General features: G+C 40.8%; 1 protein-coding gene across 2 annotated transcripts in view; it reads right to left on the bottom strand.

Moving 5' to 3' along the window:
- cdh13 (cadherin 13, H-cadherin (heart)) overlaps positions 1-19501 on the bottom strand; it is a 171427-nt gene that overhangs the window by 79007 nt on the left and 72919 nt on the right. The gene's annotated exons all lie outside the window — the stretch shown is intronic.

The following is a 19501-nucleotide window of genomic DNA, read 5'->3' as shown; positions in this document are numbered from 1 at the left end:
CCCCCCATAGGTCCTTCTTTATAATTTGTGGACTATCACTCCCACAACGGGGTGATAATTACTGACAAATTATACATTCGACTTCCTTGCTCACACCTTATAACATTGTCTACATGGCAGGCGTAGCGTCAGCAGCATGTTAGTAGAGCAGCACCTTCAGTCCTCTGTCTGTGTCTACACAGGACGCGTTCAGAACAGTACTGAGTGTAGGCCACCTGTGTTTTGACAGCACTGAGAGCCAAACATACAACCACTTCAGTTCAGCGCGTAAACGGATGACTTAAAGCATAGAAACAGTTGAAAGCTTTTTAGTTGAAAATCACAAACAAGAAGTGCAAGAAGAACAAAATCATGTAAGTTTTATAGTATCTCTTATCAGTATTCGTGTGGAACAGCAGATTATAAACAGTACCAGTGTGCAGACAGCTCTTCAGAACAGAGTATCGTATAAACATTGTAGAAAGCACAGAGCAGATGCAGTAGCATTCATATTCCCTGGAGGACATGGAGGGATCCTTCAAATACCCAATTAAAGATTCAATACTCTGCTCAGATTTAATTGACACTGTCTCAGGGATACAAACTAAATCACACTGCAGCGTTTGTGCTTTTACACACAATTGCTGCACATTCTACAGATGAACATAGCTACATCTAAATAAAAAAAAAAAAATGTTGTCACACCAACCCTTGATCACACTCAATAATGAAACTTGGGCGCGGTTCATACCATAGCCTACTGTTTGGGTCTATGCTTACTTAAATGTATGGATCAATGTTGAATCTTAGCTGTAAAATAATAATTGAAATTCACATGTGCTTTGGGGGGGAATGCAACTTGAACTTGCAACTTGCTATATCCGCCAACCCTTTTAATTTGAATATATATAGTGAAAGACCCTGTGAGCCAAGCAACATACTCCAACAGATCTTGTCTGAATATGTATTGGTCGTTAACCAATCATTTCATTTATTTCTTCAAACAGAATTTTTTTCCAGAAGATCTGATTTCCAAGCAGCAGTAATGTTAAAAAAAGGTTAATAAGCATAAAATAAATCTCAGCGGCAATTAAATGAGGGCATCGAGTACACATCCAGTCTTCTACAGCCCTCCCTTTTTATCACATACACTGTTACACATAAAAAAGTAACATGCAAATCTCTTCTCTTTAGAAACTTTAAGTTTAGAACCATCGGTAGCTTATTCATTCAACTTAACATGTCAAGTCTAAAGACTTTTTAAACAACTGTAAATTATAAAAATATAAAATGATTTGCTCTTGAGTAGTTTCCTTTGCATCGACGATATGAGGACTCCGTTACCAACATCTGCTGCATGTTATCAGTCTTGATAAGGCATGCTTTGAGTGACACAGGAGTCCCGGTATTGCCTCATTCATCTGCGGTGAGTGATAGGCACTGCAGTAATATATTTTGTGCATAAAAAGTTACTGTGTGGAAGATTAAATATGTAAATGGGCAAAGATCCAAAATGACTAAAGCATAATTTCAAGGATTTGACAGAAGTTCAATTTCTAATATTCATTCAGGAAGACACCCCAAGGCTTAAAGACACAAGTTAATCATCTTAAATGCCTTTGAAATTTTGTTGAGCAGTGCTGTAAAACTACCGAAAGCTACAAATCCTCCTGTGCGTTATCTCCTGTGTATCTTCCGTGATATTTATCTGATGGAGTCACTGTCCAGTAATCAGTGCAGTGACACAAACAGGCAGGTTTGGAGACTGTTGTCAGTCACAGTATATCATGTGGATCACACCACAAAGTAAAACATGATATTTTTTTTTGCACAATCTGAAAGCCCAATGATTTTAAAGCATGAACTATACTGAAAGCAGTGAAGCCCACTCTTCAAAATGACCTCCTTGAGCACACGTGGGTGGAAGGTTTTAAAACACAAAACACGCTTTTAATTTCAGTGCAAAGTTTCATTCATTGAATCTGTAGTTTCTCATCTGCCAGTTAGCAGTGGTGTTAAAAAAGTATTGTTCTTTGAAAAGGCTACACTGTTTATGCAGATACTGGAAGGAAACTGCAGGTTAGGAGGGAACCATCATATCCTAATTCAGGGCAATGCAGCTATTGGTGAGATATGAAGGCTCCAAAAGGCACCGGAAAGGGGGTCGTGTCCACCAAAGCGTTTTCTCTTGAGGCCAATGGGATAGTTGTATTAATACTGCTACAAACACCAGCAGCTTGACGAGGAGTATCTATTCTGCGCCGAGCCCTCTGTCTCCCCCTCAGGTGAACACTGTTAGCTCTGTCAGCACTGTTTGCAACGTTAGCACTGTTAGCACCGTTAGCTATGAGCTAAATGATGTTGAGAGGATATCGATATCACCTTTCATGATAATATGGCTCATTGTATAGAAGGTGTGTTGCCTGCTGCAATTGTTCTACATGTAATTGTTGTATTGTTGTATGTTATTTTGTAATGCTGCATGGGTAGTATGGGGCTAATCGTGGGTTTTCAGGGTTCTGTATGTGTAAATATTGTTTGTTCCTGTTTGTATCTATCAAAGTGTTATGTTTTAAGTTTGAGGACTCTTGGAAGAATAGTCCAGTTGAGCTAAAAAAGAAAAAAGAAATCAAAAGGAATTGTTTAACATTTTACATACACCTCTTGAAATCCTGAAATGTAAAGCTATACTTTGGCAAAGAGAAAAAAAGAAATCCTTTAAACTGGTGCATTTAGTGCTCTGTATGGTTCACATCTCTAATTCGTATTGATTGAATTGTTTAGTTGCTGTATAAATATTGATTAATAAAGCTGGTTTTGGAAGAGTTCTGAAAGAATTGAAATGAAATGAAATCACTGTTGGCATAAATCAAAGCATAGTTTGCAGTGTTGTCCTCCAGTGGTTTGAAGTGGTTATACTCTAGCTAATCTAATCTAGATTGCATACAGCCACAACACACAGCATCACACACAAAATAAAACAATACCTTTAATGAGCCACTCTGGCAGGATTACTGTGTATCTGCCTTACTTACTTACCAAAACAATATGGACTTGACAAGTACAAGTGTCAGGCTACCATGCCAGCTCTTCTCTACAGAGAACAGAATGAATAGTTTAAATGTTTCAGCTGGAGAGAAACTCTACAAAACAGAGAGCAATTCAACATGCGTTCAAGCTAAACAAGTCCCATTTCCCCCCCTTAGCTGATGCTCAAAGGACTGTCAAGTGTGCTATGAAGTTCAATATTTCCTTCTATCTTCTATCCTCTGATTTCATATCTTCCTTTTCCTTTGTTTGCACTCTTCGAACATAAGCTTTTGTGATAAAAGTTGCCTGTATTATTTTGTTGTTGGTCAGAGTTTGTCTTTTGTTTTATCATTGTTTTTTCTTTCATTCTGAAGACATATGCGATTGAATTTCCTTTTGCCATGGGAGCAGACATGTATTGAATATGGTGCCAGAAATGCTTACAAAGAGTATGACCCATTGATGGGACCTAATGAGTCAGTCAGTTATAACCATTACCACCAGTTATTGTCGTTTTTGCAATCAAACAAGCACACGACCAACATCCAGGCCATTGTAAAGGGTCTGTGTTGTGCTGAGATATGGGCCCGTGGAGGATGACGTGTTTACTGAGATGGTGCAGCTTCCTGCTGAAATTCTCCACCTCCTCAAAACCAATTCCCAAAAAATTGCCAACTCTGGAATCTCTGACATGTTAATCCCACATACAGGGTACAATTTTTCGGCAGGGTTAAATTTGATCTCATTAGTATCCTGCAATGAACAGTAAATAGACTGGCAACCTGTCTGGAGTATCTTCCTGCCAGAGGCCAAATGTACGCTGGGATAGTCTCCAGTCCCTCAACACCCTGACAAGGACAAAGCTGGTACGGAGAATAGATAGATGGAAAGTTTCAGGAATTTAAACAGCGTAGGAGGAATCATCCAGAACCATATGGCTCGAAACACATGGCATGCATCCATGTTTTTTCATATGGACAAAAACTGTGTGGATTGAATTAAATTGGATGATTGCCCATTTTGCTAACATGTTGCTGATCAGCTTTGTACTAGGGATGCAATGCATAGCTATGTTTCTGGTGCTTTGGGCCCAAATAGGTCTGCTGCTCCCTGAGAGGAACTGCCCCCTGGGGAGTTCCCCGGAGAACTACCTTCAGGGGCTTTAAGCTGTTTGCATTCACGCTGCTAATGGGAATGCTGAAGTGACGTAATGTAAGTGCATGTCTGCACATGCAAAATAGCCGTCACGAAGGTACCAGTTAGCCTTTGTGCCAACGTTACTTGGTTAGCCTTTGTGCTACTGGATTAGCTCTCTGAGCAGTGGCTCTCACTCGTCAGCAGGTGTGTGCTCATGAGCGAGTTACTTCTGGACGTCACTGTCTGTCCATTTGTCTGTGTTCTCTTCCATTCTTGTGTGTTGTGTTGTTGCGTTCACACTGCTAACCGTATTTTTTAAAAACGGCGTTTGCCGGTGCTGGATTGGCTCATGCATTTGACCAATGACCGTACACTTGCGTCCCTCAAACCTGCGTTTTAAGAACTACGATCGTTCCTAGTTCTTGCGGTTTGGACACGATAAAAATGGGGGTAATTAGAACTAAGCTCTTAGTAAGGGAGACACCTCAAGTTGTGTTACAGTCCCTAACTTCATCTTATCGCATCCCAACTTAATGTCACGTTGTGAGATCGATGGGGCAAAAGTAACACCTGTGCAACATCAGTCGAGCTTTACCCTCCACTGCACAACAAAGATGGTGAAGACTGATAAGAAGTTTGAGATCCACTTATTGGCTGTAAAACTTATTTTGTGTGTGTCTAAAACCAAAATGACCCTGACTGAGGAAAGCTTTCCCAAAACAAAGGAATCCCATTAGACCTCATTACACTTTCACCTGCTTTTGCTTTTTACAAAAGGCAGGATATCTCCATTTACAAACGTTTGAGCCAAACTGACTCTTTTTTTGAGCGAGGGCCAAAAGAAACAAGGATCCAATCTTATGCTATTTCCACTCACAAATCATCCACCTTGGTGTTTATGTGCTCTTTTCGATTTTAACATTTCTTTGACTTGCTCTCTGTTTTGTTGCCTTTTTTCATCAGCATAAAACATTAGACGCTGTAACTCGGCTGTTTTTTAAATGCAGTTACCGACTCATCTTGCACTGACAATCACGTAACTTCAACAGCACTTAAATCACACATTTTACAGTTAGTGGAACACCTGAACATCTAAAGCCTTTCTGAATGCTTTACACAAATCCTTTTACTCAGATCTCAGATCAGTTGCTTGTAAGGAGGGAGATATATAGCACTTACACAATTAAGAAACTACTTATAACCTTTGCATACAGGAGTCTCAGAGGATTTGGTTCTACTGAAGGTGTAGTCAACCTATGCTTGACCCATGAAACTGCCCATGAAATATGAAATATGACCATAAGTCAGTTTCAATTCTTGCTGCAGCAAGCCTCTCTACATGCTCTTAAAAAGTTGGGGAGCAGGTTGAATTTATTCCCATCTTTAAAGGAAAAGTTCAACATGACTACACTGACCTGCTCCTTCTGGGTCATAATGCAATCTGATTTTAATGAGGCTTTGGCAAAACAAATATTTAAAGACATATGATGAGAGTTGAAGTGAATGCAAGACATTGTTTTTTTGTATGAATATACAGAAGTGCTGATAGGAGGCCCCTGTTTCCAGTCTTTATGCTAAACTAGCCAGTTGCTGGCTCCGGCTACATATTTACCGAACAGACACGAGTGGCATCAATCTTCTCATCCACTCCCTGCAAAACAGCAGAAAAAAGCTATTTCCCAAAATGTCAAATTATTCATTTTAATACAAAGCCGCACTAAACGCTGACAGCATGTGCTCCCTGCTCAACCAGGGACGGAATGACACGCCCCTGTTTTGGTCTGTTTGGTTGCAATATTTAATACATTTTTATTGACTATTTAATAAAAAAGACCTGTAATGCTGAATAAAAAGAACTGAGTATTCTTTGATGTGAAAATGCACATCTGTCCTCTCTCCCTCACCACCTCTCTGCTGTTTTCTCTCCTTTTTGTCTTTACATTTAGAGTGTGCATATTGACATGGGGTGGGGCAGCGTTGACCATATTTATCCCGCCTCATCAGGCCAATTAGTAGCAGGATGATAAGCTGCTGCAGCACCGGTGTCCCTCAGCTCTCTCTGATGAGTGTGGGGCTAATTGGGGTCAAGGTTGGATTTAGGGCTGCGGTGAGTTGGAGCAGAAAGCACAAGCTGGGGCTAATCTAATCAGGTGCACCATCAGACCACAGTCTAATTGCGTCATTTAGCGAGCAGTTAGATGTATACTGGAGACTGAAATAGTCCCTTATTACTACGTACCCACACACCAGGAGTGAAACATACATTGTGTTTTTCTGTGTGAGCAGCAGTGTGTGTGTGTGTCTGTGAGTGTGAGAGAGTGTTTGAGTTTAAGTGCAATCACCATCCTGCGCCTGCCACCATCCGAGCTATCAAAGGCCCATCTGGGAAGCGTGTGCGCGTGTGCGTGTGTGCGTGCATGTGTGTGCGACAGCAGCCCCGGATCCTTCAGTGAAGAGCCCAGGTGTTCCTGTTAAAGTGTTAATTAGATTAGTGCAGATCAAACGGGGGTGGCATTCGCTGGGGACCAGAGGTGGCGGGGCCATCCCGCCGGGGCTCCGGTACCAACTACTCCTCGTCATCCACCAAGTGGGATGAATTAATCAATAACTGGACTCATCTGATTGGTTCCCCAGGACTGCATGGCAACCCAATAAGGGAAGCACACAGATGTATGTAGACAAGTGGAAAATAAGACCTGTTGGAGGTTTGAACATACATAAAGTGATGGTGTTTCTAGTTGGATCAATGCATCTCTCCAGTGTCTTGTGCTTCTCATTATATTACAGAGCTGCATGATTACAGACCGTATTCTCACCATTTACTCTATCTGGCCAGAGTCACCCCTTTTGAAAATATAAAAAAGAGAAGTAAGCAATGAACTGAATCTGTTTAAACCACACAGACTCAGCAAACTGTATATACGTATAAATGGCACCTTAAAATGCTTCATAGCACACTACTAGTTTAAAAGCCGTGTTTCTAAGCAATCTACAGAGAAAATACAGTTTCTGTGGTTTTCAACTGCCACATCCTGCTGTTAATCAGTTGCAAAACCTAATTCGTGTGTGGCTGAGATCAAAATGAAGGCACCAAATCTGTCACTGCTGGTGGGATCCCATCGCAAGATGATAGTCGATAGTCGTCACTCTGCCACGTAGAGAAAAAGTCCCCAGTTTACTATTTTCTCAGTGGACCACCTATCTGAAATCAAGTGAATTGACTTTCAACTTAATTTACTGTGTAGCTGCAGTAACAACTACTGGAAGAAGTTGAAAATCTAGCCAAGTTCTTTATCGCCAGGCATGCAGAAAATTGCATGCAGAACTTAATCCACAGACATATTTGAAGTGAGCCCATTAGAATACATGTCTAGACATAACACACAGGAAGTGACACACCTGTGCGCACACACACACACACACAGAGTTAATCTCGGTGGGTTGCCTTTTCCTTTATCCAAGTCCAGAAACATTTCACAAACAAACCCAGCTAAGTGTGGCTGTGTTCCCACAGAGCCATATGGGAACAGCAAGAAAGAACAGCAAGAAACACAAGTGATAGCACACATCAATTCCACATCAAGTAGCAGCTACTGATGTGAAGTTGTCTGCACTGCACAACAGGGAATGACAACAGATGTTTGCTCAAACTCTTGAAATGTTTGTATGTTCTTCCTTTTTCAGCGACTAGTAACATGGTGGAACTACGCTATGGAGAGAAACTCCCTGGAGGCTTTTTGTTTCTGGGAGCACTGTGGTTATGTGAGGACCAGTTATAAAACCTTTAACACAGCAATGATCACAGTCCTGGCAAACAGAAGGAGGGAACCTCGAGCTATGTTGACTTTGGAAAATATTCACCTGAATTGGCGAAGGGGCGATTCAAACTGCCAGTTATTTATTAAATCATTTCTGGTTTATTTTTGCATACTTGAAGAGTGCTTTATTGAGCCAATCAAATCTATTACTTGCTATTTGTTGTGAACATAGCAACATCATCTATAATGATGATCAAGAACCACCGTTTTCTGGTGTCACTGTGGTTATATGGTGCTTTGTTGGAGGATAAAATAACAGAATCGATGAAACAATGAAATATTGAATCCACAGATCAACTGGACAATTCAAATGCATTCAATCTTCACACAAGACTAGCAAATCCAATCATTCCACTTATCCATCCACTTTACAATGGTACTACTATGGATCCAAATCCAGGCAGAGGAGCAGAGCTGAGGTGCAACAGGCACACAGTAAACACCTTGCTGAAACTCACTGAAGCAGACAAACCCCAAAACATACAGTCTGTCAGCCAAAATGCCCTCTGACTGAACTAAACCAAGACACACATTAGAGGCCCTAACTCAGCCATCTCAAGTTGACACATAGATTTCAGTAAGACTTGACTCAGGAGTCTGATGCCATGCTGGAACTATAAGCTTACAGACAATTTGCAACAAAAGGAAGAAATCCTGTCACAATATGCATTTTTGATTTAGCCTCTGAGCTAATTCACTTATGCTCTCTTTGACAGGTTCATATTGACGGATTGACAGCCACTCAAAGCGCACTTCAAGCTGCACTTGAAGGAGGCACGCACATCTCTGCCAACCTGCGGTTGTGACTAATCCGGAGTACTTACTGCGTGCTGTACAGTATGCTTCTGAAGTCTTAAAAAATGCTTATGTAGATAAAACGGTGCAGTTGTCCTTGCTGCTTGGGACTGCAGCAGTCTCTGCTCATTTAAGAGAAACGTTTGGAGTCGGATGTCTTGAACTGTTTGCTAATTTCCTGTGGAAGAAAATTAGATTTTGCATTTCAGGAAATTGAAATTGAAAGATGACTGATCTCAGGGTTTCCATGGAGCAGGCATCTACCTGCTATTAGAGGAACAGACGTTTAAGGCCCTTTTTGCATTACCTTCTCCACTTAGCGGTCCACAAGCCTTTGCATACAAACACGGCCCATAATCACTGCATTGTGCATTTGATCACAACTTTTACAGTATGCTGCTGGTTATTATCCAGTCAAGGCCATAACCACAAACAATTACTTCATTTATCACATGTCTAAAACAGCCCATTCATTTGAATTCATTTTAATTTCGGGCTCATGACCATATGAAGACCAAGAAGGAAAGCTGATGGATACATATAGTGTACGTACTTTAACACCGTGTGACTTCCATACAACCAAACGCCATAACAGTACTTCCCATTAGCCTGCAAGCCCTCTGTGATACAAATGATGTATTGCCAGGTATAAAGTCAGGTTTATCTGTACAGCCCAAAATCACATTCAATACCCTGTGGACCTGTAACTGCCATAGAGATATTGTATGTGACACCTCTGTGGTGTTTACAGCCTACACCTCTGATCTGGTGCAACCTCTCTAAACATGGAAACACTTTTTTAAAGTGGATAAATAAATTGGCTAAATTTATACAGCTTCCGTTGAAAAATGTGGTTAAAATGAGTCTCAAAACGTTTATCCTTTGGAGCTTGTTTAACTACATTTTGATGAAGTAATTGCTGAAGTTGAAACACTGAAGATGTAGCTGAATTTGAAGCAGTTGAAGAGGCCGGAGTGACAATGGGAACAGGGGAGCTGACAGTAATTTAAGCGGACAATGAATTTGAAGGTGTTGAAGTTGAAGGAGTTGAAGTGTCAGTTGAAGCGTCAGTTGAAGCGTACACTACATCAGCGAGTGGAGGAGGAGCTGAGTGTTCAGACAGAAAGCGTCGCGTCGTCACGTCTGGTCGCGCCTCCCCGAGCAAATGTGCATCTTTCCATTGACTTTGTGTGCAATTGACTGACTTGGCATGTAAAAGTGGGCAATTACAAAAAAAAAAAAAACACACACAGCTTGACTGGACTGAATAGATGACATGGTGGCAGTTGTGCTGTCTGATTACTGATAATTAAGTATCTTCCAAAACAAAGCAGTGGCATGGAGGTGAGTTCAAACTGCCAGAAAGCTCAGTGCATCACCAACTGTAGTTATCAACAATAAACCTGAAACAAACCGGAGTGATCGCCACGATATTACTCATATACTGTAGCTGAAAGAAGTGTATTGTAAAATACATAATATGCCTATAAATGCTTTCAAAGCCATCATGGAAATAATGCACATCACATTGGAGCCAATTATATTGTACTTCCATCACAAAGGGGAGAAGCTTTGAATGTGCAGCTCAGCATCTAGGGAGCTTGCTGTTTGCTTTTTGTCTTCTCCTCACTACTGAAGCACTCTTTCATCAGGGAAGAAGGTATACAGTGGCAGGACCACATACTGAGAGCTTAAGTCTGTCTGCCGACTGAAGTCTGTTTCACCACGTCTCTCCAAGGAGGTTGTTTTCAATGGGGAAAAGAAAAGAGCACTGGCACAGAGAAGAGTGTAGAAATACACTGACACACACACATGTATACACACACCATGTAGGGCAGTATAAATATAAAACACATAATAACTACATTGAAATGAGTACACACACTGGTGGTATAATTTGTTTCATGGAGTGAGTGCATGACTTTCTGAGAAATTTCAGGTTTTATCTTTTGATTAGTGACAGCAGGACTAGCTCCTAAATTTATCCGTATATTCCTCTATTCTTTATGTCCTCCTCCTCCTCCTCCTCCTCCTCTGTGTATTGATCACGCCTCCATAAGATGGCACTTTCTTTTAAGAGTAGCAATGTCCTGATGCGTGGAATGGTTGTCGTAGAAACTGCTATAATTAATTAGTTTCAAGACATTAGGTACTAATTTATGGAAATGTGATACAACACATTAACAAAGATAAGTGTTTGTTGAGCATGTCTGTTGAATGGGAAAACTGTCGTGCACTTAATAAAAAAACACACACAGAAAATACCAAAAATAACATTTCTACACAGCAGAATAATTACTTTGGTTACTGCATTGACCTGTTCTCCCTTTTAAATATATTCATTCTTGTAGTTATTTTCCAGGAAGCCTCGGCAATGCTTAAATCAATTCCATCTACTGAACTCCTCATCTATTTTAGTAACAATAACACAATGTCATGGCTCTTTTCGAGGACATTTCATATGAAGTTAGCAGTGACATGCCCACTCTTTTCTATCAAATTCTTTGGGGCTAATGATCCTCCACAGTGAAAACATTATTTGTCCCGTCTTTGCTCATATGAAATGTCCCCGTCCCTCAGGGGAGTGATATGTTGTCACTGTGGCACCTGGGGGCGGAAATGGAGTGATCCGTCCCCAGCTCCCGCTGCAACGGGGACAGCTTGCTTATAATTGCTGGGAAATGTCACCACAGTTGATTACCAGTGATTTGCACCACTGCAAAGGGAATCCAAATAAAAAAAAGTAGAGTTGATGAGTGCATATTTAATGAGGCTCATGCATACTAATGCTGGCATCTCATTCCGCTCTATTTCCTCACATAAACACATGCAAATTCATGGTACAAGTCAGTGAAAACATAGAAAGTCATCCTAATGAATGACATACTGATGTGAGCTGTCATTATTTCAGCTAAGTGGTCAATGTGGATTTATGTTTGGTTTAGTACTTCCAGCTGTCAGGAAATGGCCACAGCAGATTGTGCATGACTTAAAAACTGTAGTCAGGCAATCAGTGGATTTTAAGGTTTTAAACGTGACACTTGGAAAGCCCGAAGTAAGATGTAAGTTTACAGTGTGTGCACGTTACAGAAGATTCAAATGTAAAAAAAGAAACAGGTCATGAATGAAAGTGATGCTCTGTGCACTGCATAGATGTCACCTACAATTGCTTTACGTTCATTCAAATGAACCGTGTGTCCTTTAGAAGAAGTCATTATTCTATTGGGAGAGGATAGGTGTTTCTGGTTGCAGTGATTAAACTAATAAATTCAAAACCCAAAAAATCCATTTAATTAACATTTGCTTGAAGCAAGAAAAAATAATTAGACTGCAATAATTCTTTAGACAAAGATTTTTAATTCTAGGGAGAAATGGCAAAATAGAAAGCCACCCAACTCTTGCTAAGCAGTCATTATGCTTCCTGGTAATAAAACAAGTAAGTGATGAGCAGATTAGTGGTTTCAAATCTTGGGAGCAAGTATAAAGATGGAGCTCAATTTGTATGCTAGTGTTTGCACTGAGACTTTGCTGGCCCAGCTGTATGGGCTCCTAACAATGTTGGACACACACTTGATGCGGTAATGTGACGTACAGAGCCCAGGTTGGTAGTCCATTTCTTTGACAGTTGTCCCTCTAAGCACAACGAGCTGTTGACCTGCTTTATTTCCCCATGCACCTGTTTGGATTCACCAATATGTAAATCTGGCCGACTCAGCGGGTCCATCGGCATCTGCTGGGAGCCAGGCAGGGACTACAGATGCAGGCAGATAGGTATTTAGGAAGGCTCCTCACGTCTGCCTACTAAGAAGCAGCACAACGACTTGGCCACAGCGGCTCCGGCACTGTCATTCTTCAACTGGATTGATTCTCACCAACCACTGGCAATCTGACTCATCAATATTCAGAATCACACTGCTCTAAATTAGCTCCAGCCTCAGGATTTTAACCCTGTAAGTGGAGTGCCGTGATTATAATCGAGGGTGAGGAAGAGGGAGCCAGATCTACTGGCTGTAACTTTGGAAAGAGGACAATCTAAGTGATTCATTTTTGTTCTTTTTTTAGTTTTTGTTGTCCTCTCAAACACATTCTAATTACATGTTAATCTGCGTGCCTGTTTACGTACAGTATATCATACTTAAGTATTATAAAATCTTTTTTTTTACTTTGAATCCTGGAATGTTTTATTCTCGCCCAGTTAAGCTAACAGCCTTCTCAAAATCCAATAGGCCAAAAGTATGGAAATTTATATTTTCAGCAGTAAATGCTAAAAATGGTTGCACGTTGTTTAGTGGAAGTATGACTCTGCCTAGATCCGCTTCTTTCTCTTTCTTCTCCAACTGTGGCCACAGTGAAAGCATCATACTCAAATGAGAAGGATCTGACACACTTTTTGTTTGCTATAGGGGTTATAAGAAGGATGAACTCCTGTCAAAACAGAGACTTTCTAATTGGATTGTGGATGATTCTCCACACTTATAGGTCACAGGGCCTGCCTGTACCTAGTACTGTGAAGTCTCACTCTACTCAAAGTGTGTCCATGTTCTGGGCAACATTGAAAGGGGTTTCTCTGCAAGACATCTGTGCTGCTGCAACCTGGGAGACTTCATGTGCTTTCACTCCCTATTACTGTGTCAATGTGACAGCTCCCAATCCGAAGTCAACGGCAGTCCTGTCAATGGCTTCCATTCAGTTAAGAGTTAAGAGTCTACTTTCGGTCCTATGAATTCTTGAGTAGTCTGTCCCTCGGAATCTGGTCGAAAAGATTCTGTGGAAACAGACTCCCTGATGATGTTAGTTTTTTTTACTGAGGTGTGCGCCCCAACATCCTCGCATGGTCACAGGTGACTTTGTTGAAAATGACTCGACCTGTCCATATGCGAGTAGGAGATATCCAGTGCTAAAGCACCGCTGTCTGGCGGTCATCCAGAATTCATAGAACCGTAGTTACATTTGTAACTCTTGATATATTACTGACCACAGACACATATAAACAGTTTCCACCATAAAGAAGAAGATGCTCCAGTAGATGCACCTATACTGATTATGCTGCTTTTGTAAATACATTTGCTTCCCATGCCAAATTTGAGTTCCTGCAGTAAACTCTTCAGAATCTTCATCTAAAATGATAAATAATAATCCCTCCTTCAGTGCAGAGGAAGTGAAAAATAAGAACTTTCTAATGAGTTCAGGTTCATCGCATAAAACGAGGCTTGTCTGTTTCTTAATTAGAGCTATTGCAGCAAACATCACATCCTGCTGCAGGCTTAATTTGCCCATTAAGTTTCTAAGACAGTAGCCAAATTGTTTGGCATAGTCACACTTGTATAAAGATCAATGGCAATCTTGTGTGCAATGACTCCAGTTGATTGTATTTGTTGTAATTAGTAACTTTATAATGGGTTTTACCAAAACAAATATTCCTTATTCTTCGGATTTCGCCATCGCATGTGGTACTTATTATATTTGTGCAGTTTATTCAACATGTCTCTGGCAAAGAACCTGGCGTCTTATCTGTCTGCATTAATACATTTTCATTTTCTGCAGGACCTTATAGGAGAAATGCTGCCTAGTGTGAGTAATGAGTGTTAGTTAGGCTCAGGTAGTGGGGCATGTACCTGCTTCCTACCTCAGGCAAGAGTCAACTGCCTCCACAGTTTTGAAGCTTACTTATACTGCACTGACAGCTGAATATCGGTTGACAATTACTCACATGGCAGCTACATGTGTATTATATAGTTCAAATGAAAAATGTTGTAAGTTTCTTTTTTTCTCTTTGAGGGATTTATATCAAAGTCAAATTGGCCAACGCATCATCCACAAAGAGTATGTAAGCTTTTGAATAGGATCTGTTGAAATCTCCATAATCCTTGACACCAAAATTAAACTCGACTGTTTGATCGTTGAAGACGCACTCCCTTCAAGCCTCTCCTCCCACTTCAGTAAAACAGACAGGCAAGGGGAAAAAAAGAGACAAAAATGCAACTATGCCAGAGTAAAGCCCTGCTGCTTTTATTGTCACAGACCTGACACTTTGAAGAGATGTACAGTAATTCCAGCTTAATGTGTCTATGCTTCCTACTTTCATATGTATGTTTTAACATCATTGGCCGTGAGGGATCTGTTTTTGTCACACAGAATCTCTCCTCCATTCATCAAGAAGCACACAGACCGATACCAGCCACGGTGCGGTGGTTGGAATAAGTTGTCATGATAAATTATGGAAGGGTGAACACTTTTTAACTGCACTCACTGCCTCATCCTTTAGACTCTTCTAGCCGCACTTTATGTCAGGGTTAATCATATGATATCACCTATATCTAATAAAAATATCATCTTGTTTCTGTCTAATGGAACCCTTTCCACATTGTACACCCCTCAACTGGACGAATGTGAAGCTGCTAGATAAGGAAGTCTCACAGCTACATGCGTGTCATTTCACAGGCGGGTACGTACGGTACTTTATGTTTTCCCTGTGGCCTAGTTTTCACCGACGTCATGAGACAGTTGACCAACCCAGTCATTCTTCAGGTGGTCACTTGATACAAGAATGAAGTGATTAATACATAATTTATTTTCCTAAAATTTGGGAGAAAGTGGTTGAACAGCATGATCCTTAATCCTTCTTTTTGACAAGCCAATACATTTGTTTGGTGAGGATGTACCATCATGGTGTTGTAGATTGTTTATGGCATGATAGCAGTGTTTATTAATAATACAATTATTATTTTTCTATAAGATTGAGTACATCCTGATCTCCTACAGGTTATAAGTAAGATATTTATAATGTCAAGGTAAGTCATGGAAATGTCAACTCGATGCATAAGGTATTTGGGACTGCCACATACAGTAAAGACAGTTTTATAGTTTTTATCCTCAATTTAGTTTGGAGGCTTGGTCAAACCAGCATTGTAAATGTCAAAAGAGAGAAGTCAATGAATTCCGATGGCAATCTGCCACAATCTAATGATGGCAAAGTGAATGTTCGGGAGCCAGAGTGAACTTATTGTCCCATTAGAGACCAAACAAGCTGTAGGTCACCAAGTCACCTAATGTGTCTGCTTTAGTAGATGCAACATACCAAGCTATCAGCTTAGCAAAAGCTTGCTTTGCCTTTTTCAAACAAAAGGCTATTTGATCAAATAAAGAACAATTTTCAGAACAAAATTCCTTAATTTCATCTTTACAGGGTCGTTGATAACACATAGATCATTTCTACCACTTTCTCAGTTTAAAAAAAGGGGCTACAGGTGTTTATACATGATGTTATGTGTGTGTGTGTGTGTGTGTGTGTGTGTGTTATGGTACATAGTGAGTTTGTGAGTAACATGGGTTCTCTTTTTCTCTATCAGGGTGCTGCTGTTATCGTTGTGGCCCAGAGGCCACAGGACTTATCACGCAAACATTCATCCATGCAGGTCACTGACAGAACCCAGAGCCGCTGCCTGACATCTGGACCATGGCTTCAACACAAACCTCCGTCCCCAGGATTGTACTCGGCAAAAAAAAAAAAAAAAATGAACTCAAATATTGACTCAATTCCACTGAACAAACTTCAGAGGAAGTTTCCGTGGTGACTGTCTCGCATGCCGCTTTGTAGCGGCACAAGCCTGGCGAGCTTGTGGGCCTACTGTATCTCCAGCTTTCAGAGGGACGAGGAAGTCTCACTCGCCCTTTGAACAGAGGCCATTATGTTCGCAGTATTCAAAATGCCCCTATGTGGGCTCATTGTAAATATTGTGTATAATGCACCCACCAATGCACTGCAACATACAACGAATAGGGTTCCAACATGAAAGAGGTTTACCCGTCAATATGGAAGAAGTGCCATCACAAGTCATTAAAGGAAGTGTTCAACATTTTGGGAAATGTGCTCATTAGCTTCTTTGCATAGAGTTAGATGGGACGAGATTGAATCACTCTCATATCCGTACGGTCAATATGTAGCTGGAGCAAGCAGCTGGTTGGCTTCGCACAAAGACTTTAACAGAGGGGAAACAGTTAGCCTGGCTCCGTCCAAACGTAACTATATCGAGTAACCAGCACCTCTAAAGCTAAGGAATTAACAAATTATATCTTTTTTGGTAAATCTGTGAACAAATATCCTCATACTTGTGTATATCGGAAGGACTGAACATTTCCATAGCTTTGTGTGGAACAAACGATATTATAATTGGGTCAGTTCAGACATCCTCTCAGAATACAGAGATACCCAAAATAAAAACTACAACAATGTAGCTGACAGTCAATATTGATCTTTTGCTATCTATTTAGTATGTGGCACACTGATTTTTTTCATCTGAAGTTTCCTGTGGGATTCCACTGAAAACATTTCAAGCAGACATCTAAGATAGAACAAACCAATGATTTCTTTGTACGATTGTCCAGGGAGAATCGTGCAAGAGAGAGAGCGAGAGAGAGAAGGAATATGATGCTAGTTTAAGTGCATTCAATCAAACTCTGACTCAGACTGGCGATAAATAGATTAAACATTAAATGGAAAGTGGCAGGACAGAAGGTTTAACTCCCGATTTGACTGTTGGACTTAACAAAATAAAAGCCAATTTACAGAATCCCACTGCTGGGCTCCACAAGGAGAATTACAGTAGGACCTCCGCACATATGCTCCAATTTGTGTCAATGCCAACTTCCTCTTCTCGACTTCTCTTTTAGAAAAGAATACAACTATAAACACAAATCTAAGCTGCAAACAACTGATCAATATCTCTACTGAGGGAGGGGGTGCGTATGGCTATTTGGAGGGATCTATACACTGCGGCTATGGCCAACTAAAGAGAGATAGGCCCGCCTGGTAGCATTGTGTCTGCTTAAGCAGAGACAATGAACCATGCTGAATTGCATCAGCAAAGAGAAAGTGGCATGGAAAAGGGAACAATAAAAAAATACTGAGCACACAACAACAAACTTTTCCAATCAATGCACTTTCTCATGGAGACAGGGTGAAATTAATTCTCGCCTGAAGGGCTATTGTAGGGGAGAGGTTCACTGGAGAGTAAGAGCTGTTGACAAATACTCTTTATCCTCAGGTCAATGAGGATGGGAAAAAATAAGGGATGAAAGAGAAGGAGCGATGGCAGACAGCAGTGGGAAGTCTTGTGAAGAATGAGACAGCAGGAGGGAGGGAGGGAGGGAGGGAGAGGACAGACAGAGAGAGAGAGAGAGAGAGGCAGAAGTGAGGGAAGGAGCGATCACGAGGGAGGTAAGAGTGTTGAAGCTCTCTCTCTCAGCCTAATGACCATCACCAGCATGGACGTTTCCCTCGGAGCAGCTAACAGTTGTCTCACCCTAATTATTCCGCCCTCCACCTGCACGCCTCAGTCTGCTTGTCACTCTCCTTCATCTCTCTATTCTCAGGTCTCACCCTCCTGTCCTTCCCTCCCTCCTTCTCTCCGCTGCCCTTTCAATACCTCCTTAGGACACAGGGAAACTCAGAACTCTCCATTCTCGTAGATTAGTTCTGAATTTTAAAAAGGTCTTTTGTGGGGGTTTTTCTGTGTGCATACTAATTAGAATGAGCCAATATTGAATATCTTCCATCCTTTGCCATTTTAGATTTGTTTGTTTTTAAGGAACATGTTTAAAATCCTTCAAAGTAGCAGTCAAGAGACTGACACCATTTTTGGATGGGGCAGAATACATAAGGATTATTATTACCTTTCATTATTATGGACTCTTCCTCCTTCTTACCTTTTATGGTTGATTTTGTACTACCTTACTGAGCATAAATGGCTTATTTAATATTAGCATTATTCATACCAGACTCTCTGTGCCTGGGAAATGACAGAAACAAGTTGGAGCAGAAATAATGGCCTCGTGGTACTTTCCAACCTGTTCATGAGCAAAACTCAAAGGTTGGGAACTCAAATAAGAAACCTGGAAAATAACAACGGAAAATAAGGTAAGGGAGTGGCGTAGGAGTAATTTAGTATTACGCATCCATAAAATTGGGTGTCTCACAAGATATACTATATATTTGGAAAGAATTGTCCAAATTGAAGCATCATAGGCCGAGACATTGACCCTTGCTTACTCGTAAACCCTACATCCTTTAATCCCCACCCCACCAGTTTGTAATGCAGGCTTTCTGTTATAATTCTGAAGTCCTCAAGCCTGACCCAAGATAACTCTGATGATATCCACGGTTACATTTTCCCACCGGTGTCACAGAAGACATCATTCAAAAATGTTCCCAGACATTTGTGATGGATACAGTGCCATTATGTGTACAATTGGTTGACTGTCTCTTTAAGGAGATTATTACTCATGTATATTCTTCAGCACGGCGCCTACACTTTTGATTTCGCCGTCTCAGACCTAATTCTTTAATCACAGCTTAATGAGAGGCAATTCGCTTGACAGACAAAACTTTTCCATCCTCTGCCAGCTTGGTAGGTTTTAGACTTTGAACAGATTGTGTTGCTGCAGTGTCTCTACCCCTGTGCCACATGGACATAAATAATGGATGTTTGAAAAGTCATTACAGCACTCTGGGATGCCAAGCAGGTTACTGGATGTACACAGCAGAAACTCACTGAGCTCTGGCAAACCACAAGGCAGATGACTTATTTTAATTGCTCACAAATGAACATTATTTTGCCTTTGTTTTAACGATGAAAATGTCTCTCCAAAGACAAATCTGTCCAATTTGGGTAAATTGTGAATGTCCAGAGCAAATATTCAGATTTAATGTGCAATATACGGGAGTCATTAATATAACAGACAAA

Source organism: Anarhichas minor, unplaced genomic scaffold (genome assembly GCF_050575085.1).
Source record: "Anarhichas minor isolate MPS153535 unplaced genomic scaffold, ASM5057508v1 ptg000090l, whole genome shotgun sequence".
NCBI lineage: Eukaryota > Metazoa > Chordata > Actinopteri > Perciformes > Anarhichadidae > Anarhichas > Anarhichas minor.
Note: the sequence above shows the minus strand (reverse complement) of the source record. Positions and strands in the feature narration are given on the sequence as shown.